At 43.1% G+C, this 20,172-nt stretch overlaps 1 protein-coding gene across 4 annotated transcripts in view; it reads left to right on the top strand.

Annotated features, from left to right (window-relative positions):
• Positions 1–20,172, top strand: part of Sertad2 (SERTA domain containing 2) — a 110,061-nt gene that overhangs the window by 81,966 nt on the left and 7,923 nt on the right. Inside the window, exons 1-2 of one of the 4 annotated variants that reach the window (XM_063229520.1) lie at positions 7,167–7,339; positions 15,157–15,215. The exons of 1 other annotated variant lie outside the window; for it this stretch is intronic. The gene's annotated coding sequence lies outside the window, so the exon portion shown is untranslated. Of the gene's footprint in view, positions 1–7,153; positions 7,340–15,156; positions 15,216–15,272; positions 18,509–20,172 lie in introns of those variants that run through there. 2 more of the 4 variants (XM_063229518.1, XM_063229519.1) reach the window with 2 other exon arrangements.

Raw genomic sequence — 20,172 nt, 5'->3', positions numbered from 1 at the left:
GTGTTGCTGAATCTCAAACTCAGGCCCTCATCCATCACTTACTGGCACTCCTGCCCTAAAATTAGGATTTAAACTGGAACACATTTAATTTATTGATAAATTTAGAGGAGAATTGATATTTACATAAGATTTACTATTCTTATCTACAAAATGGTATGGTTCATTAATTCTGACCGTCTTATCTGATAAAATTTGGAAAAGTGTTTCTCACATATTTCTCACATTTTGGTTGTAATATCAAAATAGTAATCCTGGAATCTTTATTCTCATTGCTGTTAATTTTTGTCATCCAAATTAAAAGTATGATGTCCCACAGTTTTAAAACAGTAACATCATAATGAATTGAAAATGAATACCTGATTAAGAATTTTTGTGTACCCTTTTATAATTTGGGCTTTAGTTTCTTAAAGAAGTTAAACAGAAGTGCAAATGGTGTTGAAATTGCTACTACTAATCCCACAGAAGCTGCTTTTCTGCCTGCCTGCTGCTGGACTGTGCAGGACTCTGAGTAACAAGGCCAAGGGAACGAATGACTGCGGTCAGAGCCGTGGAGTCCAGCACTTTCCAGAGAGACCTCTGACTTGATGTGATTCTTTCGGACGTGTATTTCTTTTGTATGAATTAGCTTTAGGGACTACAAAGTACATTCATTATTTGGGCAAATTCAGAGTCATAGACTGTGTGTTTATAGCAGCAGAGAGCAGCAGTGGGCGTCGATGCTGCAGATGATATTCTCGAGTGCTTGCAGCCATCCACTCTCCTTTCTAAATTTGGTGTTACAGATTCAACTTCTGTTTTTAAAAAGGGAAGTTGCGTATAGATATTCACACTATTATTTTCTCTTAAAGCTAGTTCTCTGATGATTGCCCATTTAAGGAGTTTCATATGACCTAAACAAAGACTTGCTAAGAAAACAGTTGTGAAACAAATATTACTTACTTAACAAGCATAAGCCTCTTTCTTTGCTTTTTCCTTTCTCTTTCTTCTCTCTCTCTCTCTTTCTTTTTTTTCTAATTAAAGCATGTTTTAAAAAACAAGTAACTGGTTACACAAGTGACCCTAATGTGGTATTGGTATCTGTCTAAGCTGCTTGCTTTAGTTTCTTCCTAGTTGACGTCACTGTGTACATTTCTGAAATTTTGAATGTATAAAATTTAAATTTAAAAAATATAATTGCTTTCAGCTGGGCATGATAGCAGACACCTGGTCTACAGAAAACTGAGGCAGAAGAATTTCAGGTTCAAAGCCAGCCTGGGCATTTGGCAATACCCTGTCTCAAAAGTGTTCAGGCTCAGCCTAGACCACATAGAGTTCAAGGCCAGCCCAAACTATATATCAAAACCCTGTCACAAACAAACAAATGACAGTATTAGAGAGAGAGAGAGTTAAGTGATAGAATGCATGGCTGGCATTCATGAGGTCCTGGGCTAATTCCCCAGTATAGACAGATAGGTAGATAGGTATTATCTCTTTCCATTTAAAGCCAAAGACTACTATTATTGGGAAATTTTGGACAAGTCCGGTTTATTCTGGCAACAGGTCTTAAAAGACAATTCTATATCATTACATGAGTTAAAAAAAATAATACCTGTATTGTTTTACCAAATGTTACCTCTCCTCCAAAAAATAAATAAAAATTCAGAGTGGCAAAGAGCTGATTCATTTTTTGTTATGTCTTGTGCCCACATTTAAATTGTATCCTCTGTTTACATGTGTTTTTTTTTGTCTTTTTCATTTTATCGGTACCAGGGATCAAACTCATGACTGCCTGCTTGCAAGGCAGGCACTTATGCCGCTGAGCTAAATCCCCAGCCCCTCATGTTTATTTTTTAATGATGTCTCATAGATTGAACTTAGAAGCAATTCCTGGCATCTATACATATTAAAGCCTTGAGTTTTTTATTTTAAACTGACCCAAATAGAATTTTCATAGCTAGAGTTTCAAAAGTGGCTTGGGTATATTATTTGTATTATAAAAACCATCATACTTCTCTGAAAGTTCCTCTTTATAAAAGGTGATTTAAAGATACATGCTCCTAGCTAGGTAGAACAATGGCTATGAGGATAGTATAGTAAAAAACAGAATTTAGCTAATCATATAAATTTGCTTGATTTTGAGACATCTGGATTAATGTTTTGGAAAAAAGTCCTTTTCCTATTATCCTTTAGCCAAGTTTTCGTAAAAATACTGGTTGACAATATTTATAACATGTTTCATTATGGCACATTTTTGTTTTGTTTTGTCTTTTTCATTTTTATCGGTACCAAGGATCGAACTCACGACCGCCTGCTTGCAAGGCAGGTGCTTATGCCGCTGAGCTAAATCCCCAGCCCTGGCACATTTTTGTATTCCACAACTACGAGGGCATGAAAATGACAGTAATAAATGGCCACGCAGGCAGTCACTTGAAAATTTTGTTAAGCAACTCTTTTTTGTTTGTTTTATCTCAAGGTTAAAGGCCTAGTATTATATTTTGGTTTTCTTCAGCCTCTCTCTGACCTTTTACCCATAAATATCAAATGCTGTATTTCAAAGCATTTGTAGAATAGAGAAAAAATCTTCATAAAGAAGTACAGAATGGTAGAATTAGATGTTTATTTGTAAAGTTGTTTCCCAAATAGTGAGATTGCACATAGATTGACTTTGTGTGTGTGTGGTTCTAGGAATTGAATTCTGGGCCTCATACGTACTAGACAGGTGCTCTACCCCTGACTTACACCCTCAACCCTAGATTAACTTCTGACAGTGTACTTTGTAAGCGCCCACTAATCCTTTTCACTGTGTTAAACTCCAGTGGCATATTTTAGAAAAATCAGCTATAATTACAATATTAAATTACTTACTAATGTTTCCTCTAATTATGAAAGTTCCAAAATGTTGCTTATATGTTTATGTACACACACCCCCCCTTAGAGAAAAGGTAGTAAGAAGAAAATTTTAGCAGAAAAGATAAACTCCTTGAGTTTATGAAGCTGGTGTAGACTTATCAGCATTCCTTAATTTCTTCATTCATCCCAGCGCTCTGCTGAGTGAATACTTACTCTGTCGGTTGTGCTGGGTACTGTTTGGTGGTAGAGATAGTATCAAACAAGAACAGCAGTTCCATGAAACAGATTAGTCGGAAGGAATGAAGTTTCTTTTTCATTGTAGTTGTAGGTTGTTAATTTCTTAGGTTAAAACAAGGCCAAGGACAGGTCAAGTTTAGAGTGCAGTGGAGGGAGGGATGGAGGGGCCTGGGGTCCCGGAACAGCACTCCCCTCTGCCTCCCTGTGGCTCCTGCTCACCGGCTCCCCCTCGCTGAGGGGTTCACAGCTTCCACTAAGGAACCCAGCACGTGTTACACTGTACAGCCTCTGACCTTCCAAGCTAAGAGTCAGTCTGAAAAAGTGAAGGGCTCTGTCAGCAGGTCCTCCTCAGAGGCTCTACTCCTCGGGGAGCCTCGGGTGGCCGTGCCTGTCCTGCCCTTGGCAGAGGGCCGGAGGAGGCCTGGTAGGCTGGCCTGCTGCTGCCCGATTGCAGGGAAGGGGGACATCCCAAAGTCCACAGCTGATGACCTGCACCGTGATGGGTGATAAATCCAGAAGAATATGGTAGAACTGCCTGAATCATCTTCTAGACATGAAAAAAGCATCAAAGAACAAATCTGATTGAAGAGAGAACATTATAGTATTTTTCCCCTTTCATTAATAAATGTGTGAAAATGAACCCGACTTTACAATTCTTCCAGACAAACTGATCAGGTTGCAAAGCATTTTACTTGAGCCCTAAAACTCCCTCATGAAAGTAGTGGCACAATCACCTTTTCAGACTCCTCACTCCCACAGAGGACTGAAGTATACTTTGTCCAAACTCCTCCTGTTTCCCAGTACGGAAGCTGGCGCAGTGCTGCCAAGGCAGGATTCACCCTCCTTGCAGGTGTGGCTGAGAGCCAGACCCAAAATGGCTTGACTCAACTGCCTGTGTTTTATTTCAGTGGAACTAGCACTGATGCGAAATCTGTGAATAATAGATGAAGAAACTATAAAGTCATAGCTTAATCATAGGTCAGTAACTGATTGTTTTTTGTTTGGTAGTTTTCCAAATCATCTTATATCAGTTTCTTGATAGTTAGGTGATGTGACTTCTAGATATTTATTTTGAACATTTATTCGAGTTTTCAATTCTCAATGAATGAGAAATTACTGTTTGGATATCTCTATTTTTCTCCAATAAAAAGACTGCCTAGCCCAACAAGTCTGTACAATTTGCTTAATTGACTGAAACGTTCATCCCTTTTGCCATAAAACCAAGACTAGTATTTGCAAAGTATTTGGCTGGATGGATATTGCTACTTTTTCAGGTGACCCCTAAAATACAATAAAAGTGAAAGAAAACTTAAATTTTGACACCTGTTTTGAAGTCTTTGTTTCTCAGGCTGGAAGAGTAGCTCGGGTAGAGTACATGTCTAGCTCTGCAATCTGTTAATTGGGTACTTTGTTTCTCCTGTGTGTATCTGGCAGGCCCCTTAATTTTTTTTTTTTTTTTTTTTTTTGGTGCCTGCTATTTAAGTGCTGAAAGTAGCCTTCAGTCAGTACAGCAGTTTGCTAGTGTGCAACATGCAGAGGCACAGACAGTTTCAAAAGAGAGGCAGTGAAGTGTGAACCGATACCCAGAACAATCGAATGATGCTGAGAAGAACCTCTCTGAAATTAAACTCATGAGTATTTTAAAAATTTACCATCATACAACTATGCTTATAAAAGGAATTTTTATTCTCCCTAAACAGATATGTTCCTGATAGTTAAACGTGGATTATTGGCCTAATTTCTCATAACTGCTCTAAAGTTATATTATGTGAAATTGAGAGGGAGAAACTAAATTCTGGAGGAAGCCCTTGAGTAGGATTATTTTGAATGGGTTTTTAAATGCCCTAAAGAATAGGAATCAAACTTGCAGGTCCACTAAGCACTTACTGTTCATTTGCTAAGACAAGTCATGCCGTTGCATACTTCAGAAGTGCAGGGAAGGCTTTTCTTTATCCTGTCTGGGCTGGGCAGGAATTGCTCTGATGGCCCGTGTGAGTGGGCCTCAGGGAGGAGGAGGAACGGAGAGAGTTAACCACCTGGTATTAGACCACACTGACAGCTGTTAGCGAAGCCGCCACTTCATACTTCAACTTCTTTGTCAAAGATGCCAGATTCTAAAAGTGGGGAAGTAGGAGTTATGTTTAACATAGACATTGAAAACATAGTACAACTTTTTATCAAACGTACAAACCAATACTTTTGATGGAAATCACATCACTCCAAAACTTAAGTTGCTTACCTAAGAACTCAAACCCTTAGTGAATACACATAGAATTGTAGGCTTTAGGGAATTGTGTGTCCACTCTGGAGACACAACGTTGTTATTTTGATTTTAGTTATTACCTTTTGTACATTAGCTGGAAAATGCACAAAAATGTCTGCAAGTTAAACTTTGTGCTAACTTCAATTCATGAGTAACAGTTTAAATTTATTTTAAATTCTACAACAGCGCTTATGACTCTGGCCTCCTACAAAGATATCACAGGAAGAGATTACTGTAGCTTCTATTTCAATGGCTTTTCCTTAAAGTGAGCATGAAAGTTTAAGTGAGTGGGTGGTTAGGAAACTGTTAGTAGTGTCATCTGTAAAATGCAGAACTCTGGAAATGAAAAGTATCTTGGCTCCTTAACAAAATGTTTGAATGTTGTGCCACCCAGGCACAAACTGAGCAAGACCTGCAGAGGGCTGTGAGCACTATTGTATAATGAAATTTTCCAAAGATACCCACAAGTAATCAGCTTCTGGCATTGGTTATACTTAATGAAACATCTGTATATGATTTTGATTTTACTGGGCCTCCAATAAAAGCCTTTTTTCTTCCCCTACAGGCTAAACTGGACACATTGTCTCTTTTACCAAGTAAATTTCAATAAAATCATCAATTTGATAACATCATTACAGAACAGTTTGAATAGTTCCAAATTTTACAACTTTTAGTCACCTTTGTTAGATCTTAAAGCTTTATTATCCTTAAGTTCAACTAGTGTAAATTCATTAAATGGCAAGGTGATTTCAGAAGGTACTGATTGGGGTGGCAGCCAAACTTTTAAGGTGCTTGAATTACTTCAGTAATATCTTTACACTGAATGTGCATGTAATTTTTAAAAAGTTAATTTTCTAGTTGAGCTGTTTCCCTGGCCTTTTACTAGTGCTCTTAAATTTACACCAGTTAGGCATACACACCATTTTCAAACTAGTACCGTACTGTGTAAGTTTCTCTGCTAAATGTGAGTAGCTGAAATTGAAAGCGTGCTTTCTAAAGCAGAGGGCAAAGGCCCATCAATAAGAAACTCCTGACTGCGCGCTCCAGTCCTGGCTTCCCAGCGGCTGGATGCTGGTCTGCACTGTGGCTCAGCCTGCCCTGAAGGGTGCAGCTCGGTTCGGTAGGGCTCCGAAAGTACTGGTGACTTGGTGACCCATTTCGAGTGTGCAGAGCTTTTTCTGTCCCCGGCTCCAACTAGAACCCCCTTTCTGCCACTCCTGACATCTCTGCAGGCTACTCCACCTCCTGAGCTGGGAGCCATGGGTGGACCCAGCGACCCTGGGCAGATCCTCGCCCCTCGTCCCCTGCTGGGACCCTGCCTGCCTGGCTGACCGGCCCCAAGTTGCCGAATAGCTTAGATGCTTGTCATATTTGTGGTCGCTCGACTCAGCCGGCTGTGCGCGCGCTGCACCCGCCGCCGTCTTTGTCACCAGCCACTCCGTCATCTGCCTGTTTTGGGGGTGGGGTGGGGGTGGGGTGGGCACCAGTGGCCCGCCGGCCGGGGCGCCCCTTTCCCCTCTCTCCCTCCGGACGCCGCCTCTCCGGAGAGCGCGGAGGCGCGCCGGCCGGGAGTGGGCCGGGGGCGGCGCTGCGGCCCGGCGCCTGGCGCCCGCGGCCCTTCCTGCTCCTCGGGCGGCCGCGGCGGGGCTCCGAGGCGTGCAGCGCGCCTCCCGGGACGGCGGCGGGGCGGGGCGCGGCGGGGCGGGGCCGGGCGGCCGGCAGGGCTGGCGGGGGCCGGCGGCGCACGTCACTGCTGCCGCGGGTGCTGAGCGCAGGCTGCCGCTGGCTCGGCCGGGCGCCCCCTCCGCCCGCCTCCCGCTTCCTCTCGCCGCCGCCGCCGCCACCATTGTATAATGCCCCGGGCGCCCGGGCGGAGGGCGCCGGAGTCGTAGGCTCGGTCCGCGGCAGACCTCGGGCCCCCGCGGCGGGGCGCCCCGCATGGAGCTGGAGTAGCCGGGGAGTGGGCGGAGACCCCTCCTGATGCGCTAGTTCCAGGTGGAGCTGCATGTGGTGAGTGCGCCGGGCTGCCGGGCTCCGGCGGTGGGGGCGCAGGAGGGGCCGGGGCAGGTACGGCGGGCGGCGCCGCCGGGCGGCGGGGTCGGGGGGTCGGCGGGGCGCTGTGGCCTCCGGCCGCTGGGGTGTGCGGGATTGTGGTTGTGTTGTTGTGGACGTGCGAGACTTCTTTTTAAAGGCTCGCATTGCTGGCGCGGAGGCTGCTTCACTTTTGAGTTCCCTGGCTGGGTTTGCATCCAACTTGCTTTAGTGTGTTTTTGTGAGTTTCCCGGTATTTTTACGTTAAAACATCCCTCTCCACCCTCTTTTGTCCGTGCCCAAATGAGTTGATGTTTGATCTGAATATATAGTAAACTTAATGTTTGGTTGGCTGGTTTTTAAATTAGAAATCTACAAGTCATCTTGGTGGTGACCGCCTGTGACGGAGAGGAATGGAGTTGAGGGGAGCCAGCTGTCCCGAGCCCTAAACTTTGTACCTCTAAGACGGGGTGCCAGCCGGGGGCCAGTGCATCGAGAGAAAATCCTGAATTGTTCTTTTTTCTTTGGCCTCAAGCTATCTTACGTTTAGCAGAAATGGCAGTAATCGATGGAGATGAGGCTTGAGCTTAAAGTTTCACAAAAATATCAGATATAGTTGCCTAACAGTAACTTTGCTTGCAAATTGGGTAGTTTCAGAACATAGAAAGTTTTTAGAGGCACTGAATGGACAAGAGTAGTCAACAGGGTGAGACATCCACCCTCAGACTGCAGTAGTTTTTATTTGTGTCGAATTGGGCAGCCCAGTCGGCCTTCAGGAAGAGAATAAGTGTTTTCAAGCTTTGTTCGCGAGATATGCCTTTTGATTTCCCAATACATGTTAAGAAATGGTCATAATGTAAGTGGAGAGCCTAGAAGTTGTAGTCACCAGTAGGGGTACGGAGGCCCTACACGTTCGCAGTTTCTTACTGTAATTAGGGACTGGTCCTGGACAGAGCAAGGTGGGTGTCTGGCTCCTGTCGACCCCCGCTGGCCGGGCCACCTGGGAGGCTCAGCTCTTTTGCTCCTGGGGGTGGTCTCATCGCGCCCGAGCAGTTTCCAATTCTCTCCCTTTTTATAGCAGTCTATTCTGATTTGGGTGTGCTAGGGCATGAAAATACTCATCCTGAGCTTCCAACTTCAGCCATGAACAAGAATAGCCTGTCCAGGATCCAGGCTTTCCTGTTCATTTTATCAAGTAGTTCATTTAAAAAATGACCACAGACAAACGTTTAGTTTTCTTTGGTTTCACTGACTTTAGTTAGAGGTATTTGTTAATATCAGATTGTTTATGTTTATTAAGTTGGAGCCCTTTAAAATAATTTCTACTGTTTCCCCCCTCTTCCCTAACCAAAAGTATGCATAACCATGTTGCTCTCAGGTAAGAAATCATATGAAATGGATTTGATAGCCTTAAACACACACACACACACACACACAGGCTCTGTTCTTTTCTGCATTTCCACAGGTAGAAGAGAGGACCCACATTTTATAATGTCAACCAAATTACGACAGGAGGTGTCCTAGGGAACAGTTTTATTGTCAGCCCAGGGTCACAGCCTCTTAGGTAACAGCTGCTCAGGCTTGCTTCCATTAAAGAACTAAGAGAAGGATATTAACTCAGATTTAGAAAACTTTTACATTCATATTTGCTAAACTGTTCCCCATTATGATTTTTTAAAATTTAATTGAATTAAAATACAAATTTACTGTTGCTGCATAGTAAATCATTAATCATGAGCACAGTAAAACAGCATATATCTTGATATTTTAAAATTCACTCAAATTTATGGGGTGCCTGATGTTTGTGGCAGCCACTATTTTAAACAGTGCTTCAATGATCAGAGTAAAACTTATGCACTACAAGTGTATAATCAGCCAAAATATTTTACACTTCAATAATTGAAAAAGTAAAACTTGCAACAGAAATTTTTAGAGGTTTCTTACCAAGCACTGATAGAAGTATGAACTTTATTTTACATTTTGGTCATATCAGCAGAATGAGGACCAATTTGTCAGTATTTTATAAAGGTAAAAATAGATAAAAGTGTTGTTTAAGAAGGTGAACTTTAATTCACTTGTAGAATATTTAAAATTTTGTGGCCACAGACTTATTTACTGTCATGGTATATTGTTTAGGAGATTGCTGTAGCTGCAAGTAATTTCTTGATGAAAGAGGGGAGGAGAGAGAGTAGCTGACTGACTCTGATTACTGAGTCCAAAGATCAGTTGTATACTGAAGGCACTAGAGGGTAAGCTCCAGTTTAAGTGAAAATAGCCTCACCGAAAGGATAATACCAGTCCTTGTAGGTCTTCCATTAATAATTCTAACAGAACATGAAAATACACAAAAGCTATAGCTTACTTCACATACACAAACACAAACTATGTGGGTTTTTTTCCTACCATTAATAATTACTAACAATTGGTAAAAACTTACAGACTATGGGCTTCTGTTTAAGAAGCGTGTAGATACTTTGGTTTTAATATTTTTGAAGAAAACAGCTAGCCAAAGTTGCCATATCTTTAAAAAAAATTACTGTCCTAACTGGCCAGTGCAGTCGATATTAAAGACAAACTTCTGCCCTGTGCAGATGCTGGGAAAGCCTTATGAACAGAACTGACCCCTGGAGCGTCCGTCACTCATTGTGTGGAGCTGTGTCTTTCTCCATTAGCACTGTGTGGCAGTTCATTCTTTGTATGAATCTGTGAATGGCATATGTCAGCCCAATAAGACGACATTCCTATTCTGGCTAATAAATAGATGCTTTGTTTTTTTTTCTTCGAAGATCGTGAGACAAACAAAAACATGCTTGACTGTCTAAAAATTTTCTTTGAAATCTATGCAAATGAAAATTTCAAAATAACAGCAAAATATCTTTTTTAAATACATGATTTCTAACCAGACAGAACAGGTATGTGCTTATAATTTTCAGCAAACACTACACACAGACAGTGCAAACTCTCTTGAAAATTTGGCTGTCTTGATCTGAGGGATCCTAAGACTCCTCTGTCTTCTCAGGAGCCTCTGTGGCTCATCAGCTCTTAACTGGAAATACCAGGATTCACTGGAGCAAGCACCACAGTTTGATTGATCTGTCATAGAAATCCAGAATCACCTAAGCTGTAGTTAGTCTGCCCTTACTGCAGTGCCCAGTTCAGAAAGGAGTCTTGTCTGGCCTGCTCTCCTACCCTACTTGTGCGCAGTCTGGCCAGAGCTGGCCTCCCTCCCAACAGGGAGGGCAGACCAAAGGGTGACTGTGCTGGCCTGCAGGGTGGGGAGTAGACTGACTGTGGGGATGCGTGGGGGTGGGGGGCTGGAGAGAGGGGGCAGGGGACAGATCAGCAGCCGGCTGCAACTGCTACAGCAGGTCTGACTAGTTTGAGGTGCCCAAAGGCAGCTTTGTTTCTCTAGTAACTTCAAGTAGTAGCAAACTTAAGTTCTTAAAACTTACTCCGCATGTCTACATGACTGTCTTTTTGTCACCTTGCAAAAACCTATAGCTTTGGAGGGAGATTTTTAAAAAGATCTCCATAGGTGGTTAGCTGGAAAAAAAAAGAAATTAAACCAAGTATTTTTATTTTAAGGAGTTTCACAGTGAATAATGAAGGGAAGGAAAGAACTCTAGTTCCATCAGTTACAACACGTGATAGATTTTAAATATATGTGTGTATATATATATCTCCATACTCATGATTACAGTGGGCTGTGTGAACCTGCTGAACAAAAGTGAAATGTACACTTGACTATGCTGTAGTCATACAAATTCAGTAATCAAAAGTCCCTTGCTGAAAATCAACCTTTAGCCCTCTGCTGTCCTCCTCTCCAGCTGGCTGCTTATCATTCCAGGCCATACTGCTGCTTCTGGGGCTTGGAGCAGGCCTGCCGGAGTACCCCACCCTTGTGTTGAGAAGCATTGCCCAAGTTAGACGCAGGGAATCTGAAAGTCCCAAGGTCGTAAACGGGTTTGCATAAAATTCCAGCCCCGAATGAGATAATAAAGAGGCATTTGCTTCAAACTGATCTTCCCAGTGTGGTCACCCCCTTCCCTGATAGCTGGTATGGATTTGCTTTTCAGATTTCTTCTCTCTTTGAGGGTTCATCCATGTCTGCTCCTGTGTGTACTTTTCTGCCTTCTGTGCTGTCACAGGAAACTGATCTGGCAGAGGAATTTGGGCTCTGTGTCTGCAGCAGCAGAAGAATTTTTGCTGTGCCATGAACCTGTTGATCTTTCTGAATAATTTTTAAAACAGTGATTTTTTAAATATAAAATAGGTTTGCTGTGTCCAGAAATATAAAATAAGCCGGATGTGGTGACACATTCCTGTAATCCCAACACCAGGAGGCAGAGGCCGAGGGATTACAAATTAAATTGCCAGCCTGGGCAGTTTAAGGAGACCCTGTCTCAAAATTAAAAAGGTTGGAAATGTAGCCCAGTGCTAAGACCCTGGGTTCAATCCCCAGAGGTGCAAAAGAAAAAGAAAAAAGAAATACAGATTTCACCTGGTAGTACTTAATAGCTGCCTGGTTGTTTTACACATGGAAAAGGAATTCCTCAGGTCGCTTCTGCTGAAGATAATGGACATTAGGATGTTAGGGCTGGCTAGCTGGTAAGCTGGTGGAAGGCTTCTCATAAAGATACCTAAAATAAAGTTATATTAAATATTCCTTTTTTTAAAGTATTTTCTTTAAAAATGTTTGTTACATGTAGTGTGAAACTCTGATTATTTTGATTGTATTTAATTTGATGACTTTGCTTAAAATTCAGTGAATCACTATCAATGCACAGACCATCCTGGGGAGACATGCATTTTATCTTGAAATCACCTAAAAGTTGTTTTTTAAATGGCTGCCACATTTACAAAGTATCATCTGCTGTTCCCTAGTTTGTATCCTCACTCCCATTTCTACTGTGGATTGTTCAAGTTATGTGATACAAAGTTTAAATTGTCTTCAGAAAACTATCATCCTACGAATTCTTAAAGACAACCAAAGCAGTCCAAATATACAGGTGATTTTGGACAGGTATTTGCACCTCACAATGGTTATTTCCTCCCCCTTTTTTAAATTTTATTTTTATTTTTTGGTACCGGGGATCGAACTCAGGACCATGCACTTGTAAGCTAAATCTCCAGCCCCTATTTCCTCCCTTTTATATGTCTCTAAAACATATTTCAATTGTCCTGTACCTCAGATTTTATACTCATATGTCACATTGTAAAGATGTGGTATCTTGCTGGGTGAGGTGGCACACACATATAATCCCGCTCCTCGCGAAGCTAGAGCGAGAAGATAATGAGTTCAAGGTCAGCCTGGGAGATTTTAGCAAGTCTTTCTCTCAACATAAAAATGGCTAGGTATGGTACAGCTCTGTGCTCCCTGCATTAGGATGTCCTCTCCCAGTGATAACCTTTCTTAAGGAATCCAAATTGAGGCCATTCGGTGTATTTAATGCTACTCAATAAATATATATTGTTTCTCTTATTGTGTTTAAACTGTATGTGGAAGTTAAAAGGTGAAATTTATGCTGTATTTGTGAGGAATATTTATGGAGGTTTTCTAGAGTAATAAGCCATCCAAATTTGAAAGTATGGTTGGTTTTTAACCTTTAGCTTTTAAGAAAAACATCCATAAAAGCACTTCCTGAGGTAGCATGCTTATTTTTTATTCCTTGGTTTTATTCTGTGGAAAGTAGTGGACGGCAACCTTTGCTTTTAACTAAGACGCAATTTTATTTTTAACAGATTGGTTCTAAAAATTCCATTTAGCTGTTTAGTGTTTTAGTGTGAGTGTTTTATATATTTAATGAGCCTTGTAAAGGAAAAAAGAAGTGTGGCTTACTTTGACAAAGCCCTTACCTTCTACTCTAAGCCTTCATTTTCCCCTGACATTGTTTTTTAAGGGTCTCTCCTGTGAGGGGAAAAACAAGATGTCTTTAGGGAAACAGTGCTACAAGAGGGTTGAAACCAGAATCTCATCCAAGCAATTATAAATACAGGAGAGAAAAAAATATTTTCATTATGCAGGGCAGTGGGAGGGGGCTGGGGCAAGCCTGGCTGACTTTACAAGCACGTAGTCCTGTGGGGGGAAGTCAGATCTGAGGATCCCTTCCATTAACGATAATGAGACTGTAGGCTCAGGACACCAGAGATGTGTCCTGATACCAAATTATTAAGTAGCTTCACAATGTAAATAATTATTCATAGTAACCAGTTTTCACATGGAAAATTTGATACTAGTTCATCTGTTTGGAACAGTATTACTGAACATACATCATGTAACGTGGACTTGTAACTTGAATAGAAAGAATTCCAGCAATAGCTATACAGTAACTTGCTTTATTATCTCCCTAAGGTTATCTCTTATTACATTTTACAATTAAATGACTTCTCTCCTGTGCCCTTTATGAAGGGTTTTCCCAGGTAACCACCTGGAGGAGTATCTGTTTGTTACAGAGGTAATTTAGTATTTTTAAGAATCAAAGGGTTATTGAAGGCTTCAGTAGTAAAATTTTTAGTGCTGAATTTGGAAGATGTGTTGCTTGCTTGGGAGTCCACATTAGATCTATACTGTGGATTCCTCCAAGCCCATATCTTAGGATTTAGGATCGGGTTTGTTTTTGCGTTTATTCTAACTTGAGGAAATCTCCAAGGATCTCAGCCATGGTTTTTTGATATACCAAGTGTTTTACACACACACACACACACACACACACATACATACATACATATATATATATATACACACACACACACACATACATATACAAGCAAGCACTCTTTCCTATACAGTGTTTTTGGACTCTGAACCAGAGTACACTGTAATTTACTCTGGGCTTGGCAAAGGTCCCAGCTTGCTTAGTGTGGCCCTGTGGATACCTGCATTTGGTAATGACACTGGAAATACGTAGGCTTCGAGAGATCTGTACTTGGGAAACTGCTTTGGGGAAGCCGACTTGAGGGTACCTGGTTGCTCTGCGGCACCCTCCTGTGGCTGGATATAGCACTGCCTGTCGAGTTCTTGGCCTTCCAGTTTGGACTGGGCATGCTTGTTTACATAGCGCATTAGTAGTAGCTTGCTTCTGTGTAAAGACACCTGTCAAGTTAATGTAATAGTTCTCACTGGGGGTGCGTATAGTTTATTGTGCCTGCTTTTACTTGTAGAATTTTTTAATGTGACATGTTGGGTTTTAAAAACTTTTTATTATGGAAATTTCCCAACAGATTGGAAAGTAGAAGGATGAGGGTGAGGGATGAAGCTCAGCAGCACAGTGCCTGTCGGGCAAGCACAAGGTCCTGAGTTCGATTCCCTGTACCCTGCCCCGCCGAAAAGAAAAGATGAGTACGGTGCACCTCCTCCAGCAGCAATCTGCATTTTATTGATCATGTTTCAGTTTTGGCTAGTTTTTTGGGTTTTAAAGCTCCCACTGTATCATTTCGCTCAACATTTTGCTTGAATTAAGTGTGACTTGCTTTTAGCTGGAATCCTTAGGTAAAATTGAGAAATTGTTAGCATTTCCATTGTCCTTGGAAGAGGAGGATTGTTGCCCTTGGCTAATTAGGGTTGAGATTAAAACCTAAAATTTTTAGTTGGCAGAAAACCAGTAAGACAAGTATTAGGAACATTTTATACTGTTTGACATTCATATTCTAAAAAGCCTATTTTTCTTTCCAGATGTTTGCTAACAAGGCCATAATTTATTCTAAAGAAATATTTACTTGAAAAATTCTCTCCCAGAATTTGACTCTTGTTTACTAAAGATAGCTAGTTGTCAACATCTTAAAATTTCTGTTTCTAGGGGAAAAGATCCTATTTGACAAGTCACCAACATTAGATATTATCTTCAGATTAATAAAGGTATGTAGAATTCCTAACAGGGTAAGCTAGAGTTTGTTAAAATATGGATATCTGAAAACAGCTCCATACAGGAAAAGTTGTTTGTCTCTTAAATTTACTTGGAAGTTGACTTCCTGGAAGACCTATCTCCAGGCCTCCGGTGGCCCCCGGGAAGGCCTGGAGGCCAGTGCTAGGCCAGTCCTGCCAGGCCTGTGGGGCGCAGAGGTTGCTGGACTGGGGCTGGGCTGCCGGCCAGTGGCCCTCAGGGAGGCTTGGAGGAGGCGCCACCAGATGAGGGTCAGGTTACAGCCTGAGTCTCCCAAAGCAGGGGTAACTGGCTTGATCTAGTGACTGGCTTTATAATTACATCGCTGATTTGTTAGGGGAGGCTTTGCCTTACTTACCAATTAGCATGGATGTTACTGCAGGGACCTCCAAAATCCTGGATGGGCTTTAATTTATAAAAGAAGTCAGGGGGAGGGAGATCTTCCCCATCCAAACAGATTTAGGGGTTCTGTCACTAACACTGCACATTTCCTGCGTCTGTGCCCTGTCTGTAAATAAGCAAAGACTCTTTCCCTGTTAAATTTTGTCTTTGAGTCTGAGGCAGTCACTTTGGAATATGGATACCATCCTCTGTGCTTCACATTACCCTCCTGGAGTGGGGACAGCCACTACTGCCCAGACACTGTGGGGCCCAGCTGCGAGCTTGCCTGTCAGTCTTGGCTTTCCTCTCTGGTGCGATCAGTTGCCTCCAGAGCAACTACTGTGTCCTTTGCAGGGTGGTCTTTTTGTTCAGCTGTGTGTTTTGTTGTACTTAGGGGAGGGAGGGTGTTAAAAGCTTAGACATCATCAGATTTCTTAGCCCAGCGTGTTGTTCAAGGTGTAATATCTTTAGTGTACAAGCTGTGTGAACAGTAGGGGCCTCCCCGTGGCAGTGGGAGGGGGCTTTTCCTGCCTGCTTGGGAGCTGCTGTGGTGTCGCAGGCTGCACAGAGGCCCCTCGAGGCTGGGGGAGGTGTCCTTCTTCCCCAGACAGAGGCTGTCCTCTCAGACCACTTTAAAAGCAGAATCCCAAACACATCTAAAGGCAAGTGGAGCCCGAAGAGGATTGGTGAGAATACTCTGTTTCAGAAGTTGTTCAAGACCATTTCTAGTGCAGCACTGTGCCAGCTTCTCTTTTTTAGCTCAAAAGTCTGTCACCCACAGTGGGCTTTGCCAGGACTGCTTCCTTCTACCACTGCATACCTCAGAAGAAACGGAAAGAATGTGTGTCTCTCCACTTCAGGGCTCGGGCTTCGGCAGCACGCGAAGTCAGTGTGACAGTCACGGCTGCCAGCCTTCTTCTATAGTACCTACTACTCTGCTTTGCTTGGTGTTTCTTCAACAGAGGTAGCTGCATTGTTTTGATGGTTTTTAGTATCTCTGTAGTGCTTCGGGCCTCCGAAGCAGCTAGTGGTCATGTCAGTGGCACTGAACAGTGTACCGAGGAGATTTAGGAACACAGTGTCGAGCACCGCCAGCTCCCTAGAAGCCACACACTCCACTAGTAACCACTCTTACAATGGGACCACAGAGATGAGTGCAAAAACATGTCACTTAATGTAAAGACTGCTATCCCCTGAAAAAGGAAAATGCTGACTTTCTGATTATCATTGTCTACTAACCCAAAAGGAAACGGGACCAAGGCACAAACCCAGTAAGACCTGGAGGTATTTCAGAGTGATGGCTCGTGGCTCTCCCTGTCCTGTCTGTCCCTTCTCCAGGGGTGGGGACGCTGGGTCAGGACCGCGTCCTGTGCCCTTCTCTCTGTGAAAGGCCATGTACTTCCGCTAGCTCTGTGGTGCCTTTGTGCTCATAGGATCAGTCGTGCCTGCTCCAGTCATTTCCTCAGAAGTCAGAAGTCGGCTGTTTGACCCTCTTCATGGAATCCTTGTAGCATTAGCTCTTTTTTTTGCTGTGAAATAGAAAAGTCTGCTGGTTATGGAAGGTTTTCCTTCTGTCTAGTGTAACGACTGTTCTTTGGGGTGAATTGAGTTAGAGCACAATACAGACTTCCACATCTCTTTGGCACAGAATCACAACACCAGTCTTCATGGGGGGCTGAGGAGGGTTCCCAGGCTGATGGTCCCTCCTGAGGGTCCGGCGCAGGGCCCTGGGGTGAGCCATCCGGGGAAGGAAGCAGAATTTATTGTTAGCAGCATGGGATGACAGGAGTCGTAGTTTTGAAAAGCAGATTTCATATTCATTCCTTTAAAATCCTAAGTTATTTCTTAATATAAATTTTAAAATGCCAACATGATGTGAATCAAAAGATTACCTCTCCGACTGTTGCGTTTTGTGAAATTATTTTAAAATCACTGTCCTTTAATATCTGATGTTTCAATCTCATAGGCTGAGCTTTGTCATTCAAATTGAGCTTAGACATCTTCATTCTGCCTGAAGTATTTTAAAAATACCAGTTGTCAAGCCAGGTGCAATGGATTACACCTGTGGTCCCAGCCACTCACAGCCCACTTGAGCTCAGGAGTTTGAGACCAGCCTGGGCAACATAGTGTGATTCTGTCACTTTAAAACAACAACAAAAACATACTTTTGTTCCTTTTCGTCCAATGTGCTTAAACACAAATAGGGAAGGTCTTTTGACTCAAAATGAACTTAATAAAGCTATTCTCAAGCTTAAAATGTGAACTCGTCTGATTGGGGAAAAGAAGAAATCGTAGGTGTCAGATGTGCTCGTAGCAGAATCACCTAGAAACGCGTTGGGACTGCAGCCCCCGAGGCCTGCCACTCTGTTTTACCAGCTCCTCCACGAGAGGCTGGTGCCTGCCCTGGTTTGAGAACAGAACAGTGAGTGAGGAGATCTCTTCCCGAAGGGCTCCCTGGGCTGGAGCTTTCTTGCCTACCTCTGCCGAGTACTTTATGACCAGGTGCGCCCTTGAAGCGCACTCTGAGGTCTGGGCCCCTCCCCGGCGTGCGCACACCTGGCTGTGTTTGATGCTTCTCAGCTGTCCCTGTGTCTTTTCTTATTCTTTCCACTTACTGTTGATTTACTCAGCAGCTGTACGCGGGACATCTGCGTGGCAGGAATTATACTCTCCTTCTGTTGGGCAGAAGTGGCCCCACAGACCCAGCTCATGCCCTCGTGAGGCTTGCTGTCTGCAGGTTGGAGACAGACATTCCCACCCTAAATCTAAACTTCAGACTGCAGAGCTACCAACCTTATTTCTTGATGACCGCAGCGCTCGGTAATCTGTCAGAGTCTCTGCTGCAGAAGGTGCTCAGAATCAGGAATCGGCAAGCGTGAATAGGCAGGTAAACCCATCTCCTGGTCCTCTGGTCTTTTGTCTGCTGGGAAAACGCCTAGTGAGAGTTGTTTTGAGCATCTGCCCCAACAGATGGTGGCTTTTGTGAACAGGGTCCTTTCTAATAAAAAGCTTCAAGATTGAAGGCCAGGCCTGGCATACAGAGTTCATAATATTCCTGGAAACAGTTTCATTTGTTTTGCTGTTAATGAGTTTTATGCTTTATTTTCAAAACTTAGTTCACAGCAGTTAATAGTTGGCAAAATTTATTTTGCGCAGGACTGGGTGTGTATCTCAGCAGTAGAACACTTGCTTAGCATATGTGAGGCCCTGGGTTTGAGTCCCAGCACCACACAACCAAAAAATCCAAAAACAACTGTAAAAATTTTGAATGCTGAGCATTTGTTTCTAATAAATTTACTGGGGAAGAGAGGAGGTTTTATCTCAGACCTTTAGTAAGAGCCAATGAATGTGCAATAGGAAAGTGACCATGGTTTGTTGAATGCCCCTTTGGGTGGCAGAGGAGGGCAGGAGCTCCAACCTGATGTCTCCGTGTGGGGCTCTCTAACACAGTGCTGAAGCTCAGAGTCTGTGGATCTTAGTTGGGAAAACTGGGTAGAAGACCTGGGCTTCAGGCTAGGTCTTCACAAGCCGAGCCGAGGAACGAGACAAAGCTTGTGGTGGCAGCGTAGGAAGCAGGTCAGTCCCTGGCCGCTCCTCTGGAGTCCCTGTGCTGCAGCCAAGGGGAACCCCTTTCCCTAGCGCTCCCTGGAAGCCCTTAATGAGCTCCTGCTCCTGCTTCATCTTCAAGCTGCCGCCCAGTGAGGCCTTTTGAAAGGTCACGTGCCTCTCCAATGCCGCTTAAAGAGCTATTGTTGTTTTCTCCAAATGCCTGAGAAGAAAGTGGAGCTGGCCACCCTGGCTTTGGCCAGCATGAGCCAGGCCCGAGAGGCCAAGAGGGGCCCACGTGCCTGGCTTCTTGCCCTCTGCTTCTTGAGGGCATGTCTTGTGTTTTCTTCTTTAAATCATGCCCTGCTTAAGGAGCTGGTTGTTACACAAAGCCCAGAGTCAGAGCTGCTGCTGCCCCCTTTTCACAGAATTGGAGGCCTCTTCTGAGGAGCTGACTGTAATGTTGCTATGGTGTATCAAGCAAACTTTAAAGACTTCATTTTCAAGGAAAAATGTAGAATAGATTTGATTGTGTTGTGTTTCTTTCTATAATGATTTACATAAAGGTTAAAAATCAGGACTCTGTATGCTTCTCAGTTTTACTGGGTATATGGGGCCAGCTTTGCCTCAAATACAAAATATAGAGACCTACTCTTATCAGGGTTCCTTTTTTACACACTTGAAGATCACCCAAGCTTCACTCTGTGTGTCTTACGGCTCACAGACTTGGTTGGAAGGGTCCTCCGCTCTTCTCTTTCAACCTTGTTACAAATGTGTTATCAGGCTTCTTCTAAATCAGTGGGCTTGTCACACAGCTATGATCATTCTGATTGGAAATTAGGTGTTTTTCCCATTGAATGCTCTCTGAAAGTATCTCCACAGACCTTTTGGGGCTGTGGGAATTCTGTTAAATGCCTACAGCATTGCCTTGCGTGTGAGCTTTTTCATTGAGTTCTGTAGGGTTAGTGATTATTCCTAGAGAAATGTATTCTCAAAAACGTGTTG

Source organism: Cavia porcellus, unplaced genomic scaffold (assembly GCF_034190915.1).
Source record: "Cavia porcellus strain 051 isolate PalLab524CR breed Dunkin Hartley unplaced genomic scaffold, mCavPor4.1 scaffold_18, whole genome shotgun sequence".
In the NCBI taxonomy this organism is placed as follows: Eukaryota; Metazoa; Chordata; class Mammalia; order Rodentia; family Caviidae; genus Cavia; species Cavia porcellus.
The sequence above is the reverse complement of the archived record's forward strand: the minus strand, read 5'-3'. Positions and strand labels throughout refer to the sequence as shown.